Source organism: Mastigoproctus giganteus, chromosome 3, assembly GCF_048544385.1.
Source record: "Mastigoproctus giganteus isolate SK-2022 chromosome 3, ASM4854438v1, whole genome shotgun sequence".
In the NCBI taxonomy this organism is placed as follows: domain Eukaryota; kingdom Metazoa; phylum Arthropoda; class Arachnida; order Uropygi; family Thelyphonidae; genus Mastigoproctus; species Mastigoproctus giganteus.
In genome coordinates this window covers 125852486-125868002 of record NC_143577.1, presented here as the reverse complement: position 1 = coordinate 125868002, position 15517 = coordinate 125852486, and the positions used below count along the sequence as shown (strand labels likewise).

General features: G+C 36.6%; 1 protein-coding gene across 4 annotated transcripts in view; it reads right to left on the bottom strand.

Annotated features, from left to right (window-relative positions):
- The window catches only part of LOC150088259 (moesin/ezrin/radixin homolog 1-like), a 706511-nt gene that overhangs the window by 641943 nt on the left and 49051 nt on the right, over positions 1-15517 (bottom strand). Inside the window, exon 2 of one of the 4 annotated variants that reach the window (XM_090369411.1) lies at positions 14350-14463. The exons of the other annotated variants lie outside the window; for them this stretch is intronic. The gene's annotated coding sequence lies outside the window, so the exon portion shown is untranslated. The remainder of the gene's footprint in view (positions 1-14349; positions 14464-15517) is intronic. 4 annotated transcript variants of the gene reach the window in all.

Genomic DNA, 15517 nt, shown 5'->3' with positions numbered 1-15517 from the left:
AATTTGTGATTTTTTTAGCTTTCTGTTTAGTCATAACAAAGATTAATACTCAAGTCTGTAAAGAAGTTTTAACAATATTAATAAATCTGATAGGACTATTGCATATTTCCTTTTCTTCTATTGACGCTATGCAAAAACTATGATCACATACTGTATACCCAAATTTATAAAGGAACACCAGGACAAAATGCAGATAAAGAGAATCTTTCTGAAAATTTTTACATGGCCCTATATACAGAAAAACCAAAATACTGTACGAAGCAATTCCATTTTCTTTTATGACCACTGAAGAACTTGTTACTGAAATGCTGCACCTAAGGCAGGAATTATAGTTCTTGCTGTTATGAAAAACTGTAAGCAAAACCAAATTCGTTTCTTCTGTAGATTTTACAAAATTCACATCGCAGAGAATGCAAGGGAGCCATGATTACCCTCAATCGTCATCTTCCATCAGTCTACTGAGTGTGTCAGATATCAGTAGTGTCTTGTGAACCTCCAGTTAGAGTATTCAAAAGATTCTCAGACTGTGAAATAAGCTCCACTCAGAATTTCCCTTGCTGTTAAACTGTTAACAGTAGGAAAATACAGAAGAACCTCACTAATGTGGGCTAAAATAGGATGAGTAATCCAGATTACAGAAAATTCCCAAATATAGAATATAATAATATGTAAATATTTGCAATTTGTAGTTAATAAAAAACAAGCAAAATTATTCATCATCCAGAAATTTTTATTAATTTAATTTGTATCAGGACACAAATATGCAAAAAGGGAAAGGAAAATTACGAATATGTTTATATCTAAATCAAAAGAATTTTAAAAAATTCAAATCGAACAAAACAGAAATAATGTTTTTAAAACAAATTGTGTCAAAAGGTTAATAACAATAAATTTAAATTGTGTCAAAATATTAATAACTACAAATTTAATCAAATATACATGGTGCCCCTCCTCAATCCTATTGTCTGTTTTTTTTTGAAGAAATCGCAAATGATCTCTTGAGCAAAGGTCCTGTTGTAAAAAGTAAAGTAAAGTGCAGCCATTATCAACCCACTGCAGGATGGAAGCCTCCTCAACAATTCATGCTGAGGGAAATTGGACCATAATCTGCCACGCTGGTCCAGTGCGGGTTGGCAGATAGACCATATTCAGCAGTCAGGGGCTTGAACCCCGGTCTACTCAAAGACCGTGTGCTACTGCACTCCCACTCCTGCCCACTAGGCTACTTGAAGAAATCGCAAATCATCTCTTGAGTAAAGGTCCTGTTGTACTATAGTTTAATTTTTTTTGGCACTTTTACCTTGCAAATCAACAAAAGAACAAGCACTTCTATTTTCTGAATTTGATGTTAATAGCCAAATATGACTCCATGATCCATAATTATATGAAGAAATAAATAAATTCTGTTTATACTGCAGAACAACCACATGACAGAACACTTGACAAGATAATACAATACAAGAAAATTATCAAATTTAGCAGCCACATGGGCTTGACATAGGAAATTATTTTGCTCGCATAGTTTGATAAAAGTTTAGCAGGAGATGCACAAGTATTACCTAAATTTAAAAAAAATCTATGTTTCCATTTGCATTTAATTTTTCCTTTAGAATAATTTTGCCTTTACAAATGATTGGGAAACCATGTTGGAATGAATTTCAAAACTGCATCATTAAATCTCATTTAGAGAAAATCTCCTTTCTGCATATATAAAAAACTATTATAAAAAGCAAAGCAGTCTGAATTATATAGACAGTTTGAATAAGTGAAGTTTTATTCCATTTAAAGTTTTGTATTTCATAGTACACTGTTTCATAATATTCTTCAGTGACTATGTGCATTTTTCTGAGTTTAACAGATAATTCACTTTAGCAGACATACCAGCCTTATCCCCATATCAATGTCTGTTAAGTGGAGATTTCGGTGTATCAACATCTGTAACTACCACTTTAGTCTACAGAAAATACCACAGATACCCTTAGTGTTCTACCTACCTGCAGCACTTAAAACAGGCACAAGCAAGCCATGATCCTGAAGATATGCTTTGGATACCCTCCAACAAAAAATTCACTATAAAAAAACATTTTAAAAGTGGCCAATATCCTGAGAATCTCAACAAATAAAATTATAAAAATTAGAGGAGACCAATTCCACAATATCCCCCTCCCCGAAACAATGCACCTAACAGTTGTCAAGTCCTATTTCCCCTATTATAATGGAATAGGAAATACCACAAAGAGATTGGCCAAACAAGACAATAGTAACATGTGCTTCAATGGCAACAGGGAGTTGAAGTAAGTTATGCAATGTCAATATCCTTCTCCCTTGGGACAAGAGGAACAATTATTACCTTGAGTGTGATTGTGGCAAGTTCTGAGCCAGACACTAGAGGCGGGCCTGGGCCTAGTCCTCTGGTTTCAGCCCAAGGGCCAGGTAACACGAACAATGTTCGGGCTCGGATCAGGTACAAATTATTATTATTATTATTAATATCCATATGATGCAAGGAAGCCTGAGGCTTATGCTGCACCAGGAAAAAAAAAAAAAAAAAAAACAGTTCCCGAGTAACCCTGAGAGAGAGAGAGAGAGAGAGAGAGAGAGAGAGAGAGAGAGAGAGAGAGAGAGAGAGAGTGTGTGTGTGTGTGTGTCAAAATTAGAAGGGAATCACCAAGAAAGAGAAGAATGATGATATTTTAAGTTTGTTCACTGGGATTTGAATTTCAATAGGTCCTACTGCCGAAATATGTTGCTTTGATTTCAAATACGACTTAGATTTTTTCCTATCACATTCAGATACATCACAATTTAAGAAATAAAAAAGTATTCTTTTTTACGGAAGTATATAGTTTTATTGTATTTAATAATGACAAATTGATAGGATTACATTTTCATATATCAAAAAATACGTAAATACTAACAAGTATTAATCAAAATTCTGAAACTTTCATTAATCAGACCTTTGTCTCTTTGTTTGAAAAGAACATTTAATCATTTTTCTTTTATGTACAGTGCCAGGTTTCTCTTTTTTTAAACACCAGCAATAGTCGGCCATCATGCTTATATTCCACTTTCCCTGGTACCTCTGCTCCATTTCTTTTATGTCCTGATGGAATCTCTCCCCTTGTTCTTCGCTCATCTGTGCAAGATTTTCGGGGGAAAAATCAAGATGGGCATGCAAAAAGTGAATTTTGATGCTCATATTGCAACCTAAATTGCGAAGCTTTTTGAGAATATTTTGAACAATTTTCTCATAATTCTGTGATTTATGATTTCCTAAAAAGTTTTCCATTATATTTTTAAAAGCAATCCAGGCTTCCCTTTCAACATCAGTCATAGTAGTTTCAAACTGACCGTCTAAAACGGCACCTCCATAGCCAGGTGGGCAGGAGCAGCAGCAGTGCGTGGCACACACTTCTTGATTAGACTGGGGTTCAAGCCTATGACTAACAAATACGGAGGATGTGGAAAGGTCAGGCAATGACCACCGCATATCCCGGAAGCAATATGGCCTTAGTTGCTAATGCTCCTAAAAACCAGATAACAACAACAACAACCGTCTAAAACCAATTTTCTAATTTGGGGACCAATGAAGATACCCTCCTTAAGTTTTGCATCAGATAAACCGGGAAATTTATTGCAAAGGTACTTAAAGCAGTTGCCATCCTTATTCAGTGCTTTAACAAATTGCTTCATTATGCCTAACTTGATATGCAGTGGAGGTAAAAGTGGATATGTAAAAGTGGAGGTTTATCTGACTTCACCAAACTTTCGTGCACAATATTTTTTGACCCTGGTGTAAGATTGTGCCTCCGAGGCCATTGCTTCTTTGTCCAATGCAGCGCTTTAGCTCTGCTATCCCATTCACAAATAAAGCATGGCATTTTAGTGTACCCATCCTCTTGCCCCAACAACATACATAACACTTTTAACATAGTTGCCATTCGTGATCTTGATATTTAATTTTCTCCAGAAGCAACTTTAGATTGTCATAAGTTTCTTTTAAGTAGACTGAATGAGCAACTGGCACAGATGTGTACTTATCTCCATTATACAAGAGAACACCTTTTAAACTAGTCTTAGAAGAGTCTGTAAATAGCCTCCATTCACTAGGAACATATGATGGAGCTCCTAAGGCACTTGTTAAACCAGCGATATCACTGCAATATACGAGAGGACCTTCTTGTGAAAAATACTGTATAAACTCCCTTTCACGATTTCTGTACCAGGAAAATGATGTACCTGGAGCAAGTAAGTTCTTCGCTTGAAGTCTGGATCCCAGAATTTCAGCAGCATACTTGGAAGGCCTAAGTCCCTTACTAAATCGTTCAGTTCGACTTGCGTGAATTGCTGTTGTGTTAAAATATTTTCTGGTTGATAACATTCCTCTTCACTAACCTCTTTAGCTTCTGCTTCGGTGAAAGAAGATGTGGACTCCAAAGTTTCTGGTGGAGGTTTTACAGGCAGATCAGGTCCATGCGGAACCGGTCTTATGGTCGACGGTAGATCTGGATATTTGATGTCCTTTTTATTTTTTGAATTGTAACCTTTAATGTCACGTACACAAAAGTAACATTCAGCATGGCTTACTGGCTCGCACCACACCATAGGAATAGCAAATGGCAAGCACACCTTTTTTCCTTGACTCCATTTTCTAAGATGTTCATCACATGTATGGCATACTTTATGCAGTGCCCACGATTTCTCCTGATCACCTAGTTTTATGTCAAAGTATGCATAATACGATTTTTTTACAAAATTGGTAATATTTCGCCTCTGCTTTACAGGAACAAAACAACCACATATGTAACAAAATATGTCGGGACTGTTTATACACTTTCTGGTTGCCGTATTAAAAGAAAACTAACACACAATGAGAGCTCACAACAGTTTTTACAGGAGTACTGTGACCGCATAAGGGATGTGCCACTTATATATAGGCTCTGCGGTTGAGTGGACTGTACAAAAAGTAAGTGCATGCTCAGACAAGTTTAACCCGTAACTACACACAGGAATCTCCCAGACTCCACTCAGATAATAAAATTCTGGGAGTCACAGATGGGCCGGAAGAGTGGGGTGCGGGGGCTGTCTTCCTTCCTGGGTCAAGGTCGGCTACCTTGCAGTGTGTGTGTGTAGTTACATGTTAAAACATGCACAACCTTGAGGAAAATATTTGATACTGATTACGAATATAGAGTATAAAACTTGTAAACCATTGCAGAAACTATAGTTATGTACACATTTGCGTATAATATCTAGGTAATATTTTATTAATGAATTGTGAAAAATCTAAGTGATAGAAGCAAACGGACTTCGGTTAGCAAACCAGTAAACATGCATAAATAACTGCCACATACTTTTACTTAAACTCCAAATACACTGTAAACCAGTGTAATCGTAATGAATTATTTCAAACATTTCGGACTTTTTCAGGCTATTTCTTAAATTTTTTTTTTTTTTTATGTATTTAAATTCTTAAAAACTGTGTATTTTTTTGTCTGTTGGCACTTTTAATTGACCAATAGGGTGCACTTTGCCAACACCTCCAAAATTTTATTCTTTTGTGGAAACGACCTGCCAGCAGCACAAGCTTCAAAATAAAGTTTAGTGCAGCTGGATTGGCAGGGCAAGAGCATCAACCAATTTAAGTAGCAACAGTTTGACTATTTTATTTCTGCACAACAATTTGCAAAACAAAGCATGTGAAGATAAGGTGGCTGGTAGACATCTGTTTTGGAATTATATCAAATATGGCAAATTGAAAATTTATTACATTTTCTTTTTAAAATTAATATTGATAATTATTTTGGATAATTATTATTGTTATATAATTATTAATACTGAATTCTGAATCATATAGTTTATTTTTTTTTATTATTATGAAACTTCAGAAACTAATGCTAGCAATTTTATTTATATAAAAAGTTTCAGTCGGCCTGGGATAAAAATCGGTTTAGGTGAGTCAGGTATGGGTAATGAATTTAAAAAACAAATTCGGGCTTAAGTCAGGTCAGGCTGTCTAGACTTCAGATCAGGCCAGGTAAAAATATAAATGTAGGCCAATCCATGCAGACCTCTACCAGACACATCAGAAACTTAAAATGAGAGTAAAAGAACATGTCAGCTGCACAAGAAGAGGCAATATAGCATATGATTCTATATCAAAATATCATAGGCTGAAACCAGTGCTTCAGCCTGCAATGTGTTTTGCCAGTGTGAAGTAATTCTCACTGGCTTAAAAACCAACTTACAATGGCATAATCAACTAAGAGATTCAACTAAAAATAAAAGAACTTTCTCTTTAATCAAGTTTACTGAAAATTCATCCACAGTAACAAACCTGCCTGAGATCGCTATACCAATGATTCAGTTTTGCCCCTACTACAGTTACCTTGAAATGTAATGAATATGAACAGAACTATGTACATACACAGAATTATGTACATGAACAGACAGAATATGAAAGATTCTCACACCAGCTGAAACAATTTTGTTCCTTCTATCAATACATTTGTTTCTTCTACCTACACTTCAGTCATGCCACTGCAGAGACTAAATTTACTCATCAGTATACTGTCCATAGATGGGTTTGTTACTCATGCTACCTACAAAGGACACGATCGGTCTAAGTGGAACACCCACTTTATGCGTCTTCGGGAGACCGTAGAACCTGGGCAGCCGGCATCCTCCTGCATGTAAAGATATCCTCCTTGGATATCTTTCCTGCCTTCAGCCAGCATTGTATGATACTATTAACCTGCCGTTCTAGGCCAACCAACGGATTTCTCCGGGTAACCCTATACGTAGTGGCTTCCTGTAAAAGATCTAAGGCTTTTTACGATAATCATCTTTATCCAATATTACTGTGGATCTGCCTTTATCAGCAGGTAAGATCACAATTTCGTCGTCCTGTCTAAATTCTCTCAACGCTCTTCTATGGCTAAAACTAAGGTTAGAAGGGGCCATCTTGGTCTGACTCAAAATAGCAGAAGTTCTAATACGTATTTCGTTGGCCTGTGTCACTGATAATTTACTAATAGCTCTTTCTATACCCATGGCTATTTCCACAATAGGTGGTTTAGGAGGCACCAGAGCGAACTTAGTACCCAAGCTCAATACTCCCTTCTGTTAAAAAGGACACGATCGTTCAATGTGTAAGAATGGCTTTGGAGAATAAATACCAGGTCTCTTCTAAGCATTGATGATATTTGTACAGGTGTAGAGTTTTGCCTGTCTAGTACTACTATGGTCTTTCAAGAGGCTATGTATAAGCAGGTTCATGGCACAGCCATGGGTTCCCCTATTAGTGCCATTGTGGCCAATCTGGCCATGGAGGAACTGGAAAATGGGCTTTTCTTCCAAACAGCTGCTCACTCTGTATAAATCGCAAATCCACCCTGCCATGGAATATTGTTCCCACATCTGGGGTGGTGCCCCCAAAACCTTTCTCTCAGGCTTCTTGATTCCATTCAGAAGAGGGCAGATTGGTTAATTAATGATTCATCTCTAACAGAGTCTCTCCACTCGCTGTCTCACACACGTACTGTTTCTGCTACATGCCTCTTCTACAGATACTTCCATGGGAACTGTTCTTCTGAATTGGCTTCTATAATTCCCGGTCTCTCTTTCAAAACAGACCAAACACGTGCCACCACCAGGCAATATCCATTTACTGTCTAACTTCAAACTCACAGGACCAACTTTTCATCTTCTTCGTTTATTCATTCAACTGCCATTTTCTGGAATAACCTTCCTTCATACATATTTCCTGAAAATTACAGTCTACAGAAGTTCAAGTCCAATGTCAACAAATATCTTCTTTCATCTTCTCAACCTCCAACCCAAGCACAGTACTAAGTACTATAGGTTCTAATACCTCTCGTGTTTGGGGTTTACATAAAAAAAAAATAAAGTAAATAACACACACACACACACACACCTACTCTCATTTTTCCTTTCCCAGTGCTTATGTCTCACCAAACAGACTCAACATTGCATTGTTCACCAGCGTCAATTGGATGCGCTTCCTTAGATTTTACGTGTTTCTTAACTAACAGCATAACCCCTCCTCCCTTCCTGTCTTGTCAATCCTTTCTGTACACATTGTACTCCCCAAATTCCAGTTCTGCACTGCTTATAACTGTGTGACACCACATCTCTGATATCCCAACAATATCTGCCTTTGATGTCTTGACTAGCACTTCAAGCTCCTCAAATTTATTAACTATACTCCTAGCATTGGTATACATGCACCTGTTTCTACTCTTAGTTACCCTAACACAGCCCATGTATTTAATTGTTCCACTATGACTCCTAACAGTCCTGGAAATCTCCATTGCCTTGCTTTCCATGCTGCTGCTCATTCTAATAGAAGTAGTGCAAGAATCATTTTTTCCTCTGCCTGAGGCCACTGTTAACCTTTTAGTCTGTATATCCCCCCACAGCTAGCAGTTTTCTAACCCACCTAACACTACCTCAATAGCATCAGTAAATATTCCTGCACCCTTTCTATTTAAGTGTACCCATCCCTGTAGAAGCATCCCTTACAGCTCCTGTCAACAAAGCACTGACCAGGCTGAAAAAAATTCTACCCGATGAGCCTTGCAAAATCTCTCCAGGGACGAATTGGTTGATAAAGCTCTGATCATATACTCTCTCCTATCGTGTTTTGGGCAGAATTGCAGACACTTTCCCATTCAACCCTGACTTGTGACTTTTTTTTTCATTTAGAAAGAATCTGTTTCTTGTTATTACAATTATTTTCTGATGAGTTTGAAAGTCGATTTGCTGATATAAGATCCCATGAAAAAGACGTAAGCTAGTTTGAGAATACATATTCTTCTAGGGCTGAAAACTACAGTCCGAGCTTTCAACTTGAAATTATTGATCTTCAAGCCAAAACAAGTATATGAACTACGAAATTAAACAACTTGAATTCTTCAAGACTCTCCCATCTGAAGATTTCCACTAATAAAAGAAAATGCCATGAGAATGGCTACTTTGTTCGGATCAATGTGTATTTGTGAGCAAATTTTTTCATGCATGAAATCAAATAAATATTGAAAAAGAAACAAAATAATAGACGAGCATCTTCATTCCATATTGACAACTGGCATCAGCAATTTTCAACAAAATTTTGAACAATTACCTAAAAATATAAAGTTTTGTTCAGTAAATGTTATTATGTATCATAATTAATAAAATTTTAAAATATTTTCGAGTTTATGTATATCGTATTTATTTATTCACCTTAATATTGAAAAGCAGCAATCCTTTTCTGGTCTTAAATTGTCTGAAGCGAGCATTTAAAAGCAAAAGTAAGGTACAGCAGGCCCTCGTTATAATGTAGTTATAACGCTGATTCACTATAATGTGGCTCACTCTACGCTGATTTGCTACAACGCTGTTCTTATATTATAACCCACATCTCACTCTAATGCTGTCACAACTCACTATAACACTCTTTTACCAGCATGCATGTTGAATTTTTGGCATGTTTAATGAAAAAGTTTCATCTGATGTAGTTGATAGCTTGAAAATGAATAGCAAAGTTTCCCACGCTAACTTGCGAAATTTTCTCACACTAATTTAATTGCACTATGGTGACTTGTTACATAGTTCTGAGATCACCATTTTAAAAAATGATCAAGTATATTGCTTGTAATATTTGCATTATATGCATTTATCCGAAGTCTAGTCATCACTCGGTACAGTGTTAGACACCGTCCGTAACGGACAGTTTATTCACCTCACTGTTAGGAAAGTTGGACTGGAGAAAGTCAAGTTGCAAAGAGCTCCAAGTGATTAGTGGTGTTGGGAGAATGGTAGAGACAACAGATGGATTGGACAGAATGAGGTAGAGAGATTTTAAGCCAGAGAAGATCGAAAAGAGGAGATTCCAAATTACCGAGTCTCTGACAGGGAATATTGGAAAAGACATGCACAAGTACCATCTTTAAGGTGAAAGGAATCATACAGTGAATAATTTGGGCAACTGAGATGAACAGTGGTTGAATCAACCGATAACATTCTGTCAGAAAAAGTATATCGGGTTTGGCAGATTGTAAGTGGAAATGAGCAGAGTACAGGTAGCAAGATTATACACTAGCTGATCCGGAAGCTTCCCAGAGTTACCAATAGGTTCGGTCTGGTGTACTAACTAGTGGCCAGCCTGCAAACACCGTTCTAGAGCTGTACTCTTGAAATGTAAGGAAGTTTGGATCTCGTCATTGTGTTCATCATAACCTCAAAAGACATCAGTCATACTGCATGATGGAAGAGATGGGGAAGGTTGACCGGAACATTTAATGAAAAACAATATTTATTAGTCATGATTTAATAAGATTTCAAAATTATAAGAAGGATGCAATGAGAAGAAAGGTAATGAGAATGATAAAAATCAATTACAAGTATTACAAAAAAAAATAACTAAAAAATGTTGTTTTTTTTTTATAATTTTTTCAAGTAGCTATTCATAGAACACTGTTTCAAATATTTTGGGGAAAGCTTCGTACAGAATAAATCAATTTCCTTAACACATTTCAACACTAATTCAGGATCATCAGACACACTATGAATGAATTGCTTCAGTGAAGAGAAGCCAATCATTGCATCTCGGAATATCGGTGCAGCAGGCTCATCTTCTTGTTCAGACTCACTATCAGTCATATTTTGATCTTCATTGCAAATCTTCAATACTTTGTAATTCACATGTGATAACATCATTGTCTACATCAGCATAATCATAAAAATTTACAGTAAACCCGAAACTATTCTGTAGGAAATCCCATTCGTCAAAAGGGATCTCATCCTGTTCATCACTTTCAATACCATCAACACTTTCTTCATTATTATTGTAGAGCATAGCCTTTTTAGAGGAATTAATTATAACAGTAGGGCTCAGTGCATCCCATGATGCTTCTAAATAATGCATTGCATCTAACAAAGGAATTTTGAACTCAGTTTTTCCATTCAGTTTTACAAGTGTAAGCAATTTATGTACAAGGTACTTACGAAAATACATCTTTAAAACTGATCACTTCCTGATCCACTGGTTGCACAACTGACGTGGAATCCCCAGGGTAGAACTCCACGTGGACATTAAGTGCTCATTGTTTTTCAGATGAGCAGAGCAGTTATTGACAAATAAAAGATTTTTTCTATTCTCTCTTGCCATCTTTTGATCTAGAGCTTTTAAACACTCATCAAAAAGAGCACAGGTCATCCATGCTTCTTCATTGTTCCTGTATTCACATGGAATTGTTTTCACATTCTTGAAACAGCGTAGTTTCTTGTGTTTTCCTATCACAAGCAATGGTTTTCTCTGAGCCATCCATATTAGCCCACATTAGCACTGTAATTCTCTCCTTACTCAGTTTACCATCATAGCAATTCTGTCCTTTCAATGCATAAGTCTTATTAGGTAGTAGGTTATAAAGAGTCCTAAAAATATCACACTTTCTATATTGTTTAATCAAAACATGTAGTTTCCTTTTTCTCCACTCATCAACGTAACATTCACACTAGAAGATTCTCAGCAAATTACTTTGTAAACTAAACCATATTTCTTCTTAAATCTATCAATCCACCTACTGGAAGGAATGAAATCGACTCCAAGCCTATCAGCAATTTCAATGCTCTTATCAGAGGTGTATTCAACTCTGGCAGTAAGCTAGAGAATCTTGTAATAACTGAGAGTAAAGTGGAGGAGAAATTGTTGAAGATAAATACAAGAAAGGCACCTGGGGTGGACGGGATCTATCCAGTTATATTAAAGGAGGCAGCAAAGGAAGTAAGCAAACCCTTAGCCATAATTATGAGAGCTTCCTTGGACTCAGGGGAAGTACCCATGGACTGGAGATGTGCAAATGTGACCCCAATTCACAAAGGAGGATCAAAGGCTCACACAAGTAACTATAGACTTGTGAGTTTAACTTCGGTTCTAGGAAAATTAATGGAAGCACTGTTTAAAGAAGCACTGCAGGATCATCTTGACAAGACTTCAGTTATAGCTCAGACACAGCATAGTTTTGTTAAGGGGAAGTCTTGCCTGACCAATTTGATTGGATACTATGATGCAGTCACAAAAGAACTGAATGCAGGGAATAACTTTGATATTATATACTTGGATCTTAGAAAGGCTTTTGATACTGTTGCACATGGAAGACTGCTGCACAAATTGGAGCAGTGTGGCATTGGAGGCAAATTGCTGCTATGGATAAAGGGGTGGTTGAGGGGGAGAAGACAGAGAGTGGTAATCAATGGACACTGCTCGTCGTGGACTAATGTTATTAGTGGAGTCCCTCAGGATTCAGTATTGGGTCCATTATTGTTTTCTGTATTGATGATGGTATATCAAGCTTAATGTCCAAGTTTGCAGACGATACGAAGGTTGGCAGGGTTATCAAGGACACTACTGACACTATGCTACTGCAACAGGATCTGGAAAGGTTGAGCAGATGGGTTGAGAGGTGGCAAATGAAGTTTAACATTGACAAATGTAAAGTACTACATATGGGAAACAGCAATGTATCAACTCTGTGGTACTACACTGACAGTGGTAGAGAATGAAAGGGACCTGGGGGGGGGGGGGGTTGTGCAGGCAGATATGAAGTTTTCTGAGCAGTGCAGACGGGCTGCAAGAGTAGCCCATGGTGTATTGTCGATGATATATAGGAATTTTTCTAGCAGGGATAAGGAGGTGATTATTCCCTTGTATAAGGCAATGGTCAGGCCACGCCTAGAGTACTGTATACAGGTCTGGAGGCCTCATTTCAAGAAGGATGTAGAGATGCTGGAACGAGTACAGAAAAGCGCAACAAGATTGGTGAATGGAACAAAGGGGTGCTCTTACGAAGAAAGGCTTAAGTTTTGCAAATTAGTGTCTAGAGACTAGGCATCAGCGAGGTGATCTGATAGAGGTGTATAAAGCCTTGAATGGTTTGAGCATGCTGATGGGATTCTTCCTCTTGCTCAGAATAATCACCTGAGAGGGCATAAATTCAAATTGAGGAAAGACAGATGTAGGATAGACGTGAGGAAATTTGCCTTTAGCCAGCGGGTGGTTGGTTGGTGGAACAGACTTCCATCCCTTGTCGTGGAAGTTGATAGCCTAAAAAAGTTTAAGGCTCAGCTGGATAGGTATTTTGAACGAACAGAGGGGTGAAGTGGATTTTTTTTTTTTTTTTTTGGCTGATGCTGCATAAGCTTGCTTTCTTGCATCAAATGCCTCTACTAATGCTATCACAACAAATTACCATTATATGCAGCAGATATTTGCTTGAACCAAATGACTTAATTCTCCACATCTCTATATTTTCCAGTCCATCTCCTTTTAATTTTACATGACATAGAAACTGTCATATTAAGTTTTTTTTCTACCTCAACTCATGTGCAAGAGGGATTTGATTCCACCATTTTTATGACATCAAGTTTTTCTTTTAACGTCAAAGCCTTTCTTTTTATTCCTTTGGCATTCATCCTTCCAAATTAGAAAATTATAATATAATTAGTATTATTAATAATAAATATTTGTAGTGTTAAAATAAAACTGCCAACGAGGGATGAATAATCAGAGCCAATATAGTAGATAACCAAAAATACTAATGGTAATCTACAGAAATAAATTTCTGTAGATTAGTACAGTATTATAAGTTCAGCTTTCAACATACCTTAAAAGGTCACAATTATAATAAGACACAATCCATTAAGTAATTCAGAACTCCGAGAACTTAAAGGCAAATTCTTTACTGTGTTTCGTGTGGTCAACGCATGAAGAAATAAATATAGAATTAAGTAGGAAAACATCATTATAATCATTATTAAGTAGGAAAACATCATTATAATAATACACTGTGTATTCTTTATCACAAACTTTTTATGTGGGGAAAACATTTTACTCGGGAAACTTCTTACGTGGGAAAATAATACATTACAATATATAGCAGTTGAAATTGGGACTTAAGAAAACAAACCTAGTACTGGGAAAAACCTCTTATGCAGGAATTTCTTATCCGGGTTCTACTGTATTTGAATAAACTGATTTTGTTTGATTTCAGGAAAGTAAATGCTAACATGATATCTGACATATGCCTGGCTTTTTTTTTTTTTTTTTTCCTTTTTGCAAAAGCACAAAAATGGGAGCATATAATGAGAAGTGAAATCATTTACAATGTGCCTGTACAGTGCTTAGTGGTCACCAAGGAAAAAAGAAAGCACAATACTTCAGTATTTAATTTTATTAAAAATATTTTTTTTTCAAAGCTATGATGCATAAGAATTATAACTATGAAAAAATAAATCCACATTCATTAAAAGATGTACAATTGCACATTTTTTTACAAATTCAAATACCTGAAATTATCTTGTATTAGGGCAAATTCTTTTCATATAAATTAAAGAAAATGCAGATGTCACAGAAAGCATTGAGCAGTATAAAGAACACTAAATTTCGTAAAACACTGCAACCTATAAAACAAAATATTGTGGCATTTCATTCCTCCAAAATGATAGTCAGCAAGTAAAAAATAAAATAAATACATTTTATTTGAAAATGAAAATAAATTCCATAAACTGGCTAAAATTAAATGTTTTAAACATTTAATTTAGGCCAGTTTAAGCCAGTATCAAACAATTTTTTTTGCTAGTAGAGATAAGGACATCATAATCCCATTATATAAGGCTATTGTTAGACCACACTTGGAATACTGTGTTCAAGTATAGAAAGTGCACTTAAGGCTCTCATCATATACTCCCTACTATCGTGTCTGGGCAGAATTGCAGACACTTTCAAATTCAACCCTACTTCACGGCTTTTTTTCAACAGTGACCTGTACTTGTTAAGTAATTCCGCTGGTCTCCTACTCTTAATATCATTAGTATTAGCAAGTATTATCACAAGTATTAGCAAGGCTTTTGTGGATTTATTGGATGATTGTTTTCTACATCAGCATGTTCGGGAGGCAACTAGAGGGAGTAATACTCTTGATTTAATTATCAGTAGTGATTCTTTGCATTAAGAATCTGCAGATAAAGGAACCACTAGGTGGCAGTGATCACATTGTGCTGAAGTGGGATTTACTCAATGAGGTAACAACCAGCGGGGGTAAAGGAAAGGGTTATTGCTTTCTTAAAGGTGACTACGGTGGTCTGAGACAGTATTTAAATTCTATATGGTGGGACTACCAACAGCAAATTAAAATGGGAAGCATTCAAAGGAGTATATGAGAGCCTTGTCGATCAATTTGGCCCTGGAAAGATTGTGCAAGGCTCGAGGGTGTAGAATTTTTTTCAGCCTGGACTGTACTTGTTAACAGGAGAGATTGCTTCTACAGGGATGGGATACACTTAAATAGAAAGGGTGCAAGAATATTTGTTGATGCTATCGAGGCAGTGTTAGGTGGGTCGGAAAACTGCTATCTTGGGGGGAGACAAAGACCAATAGATTGACAGCAGCCACTGGCAGAGGTGAAAGAGATTCTTGCACTGCTTCTATTAGAATGAGCAGAAGCCTGAAAAACAA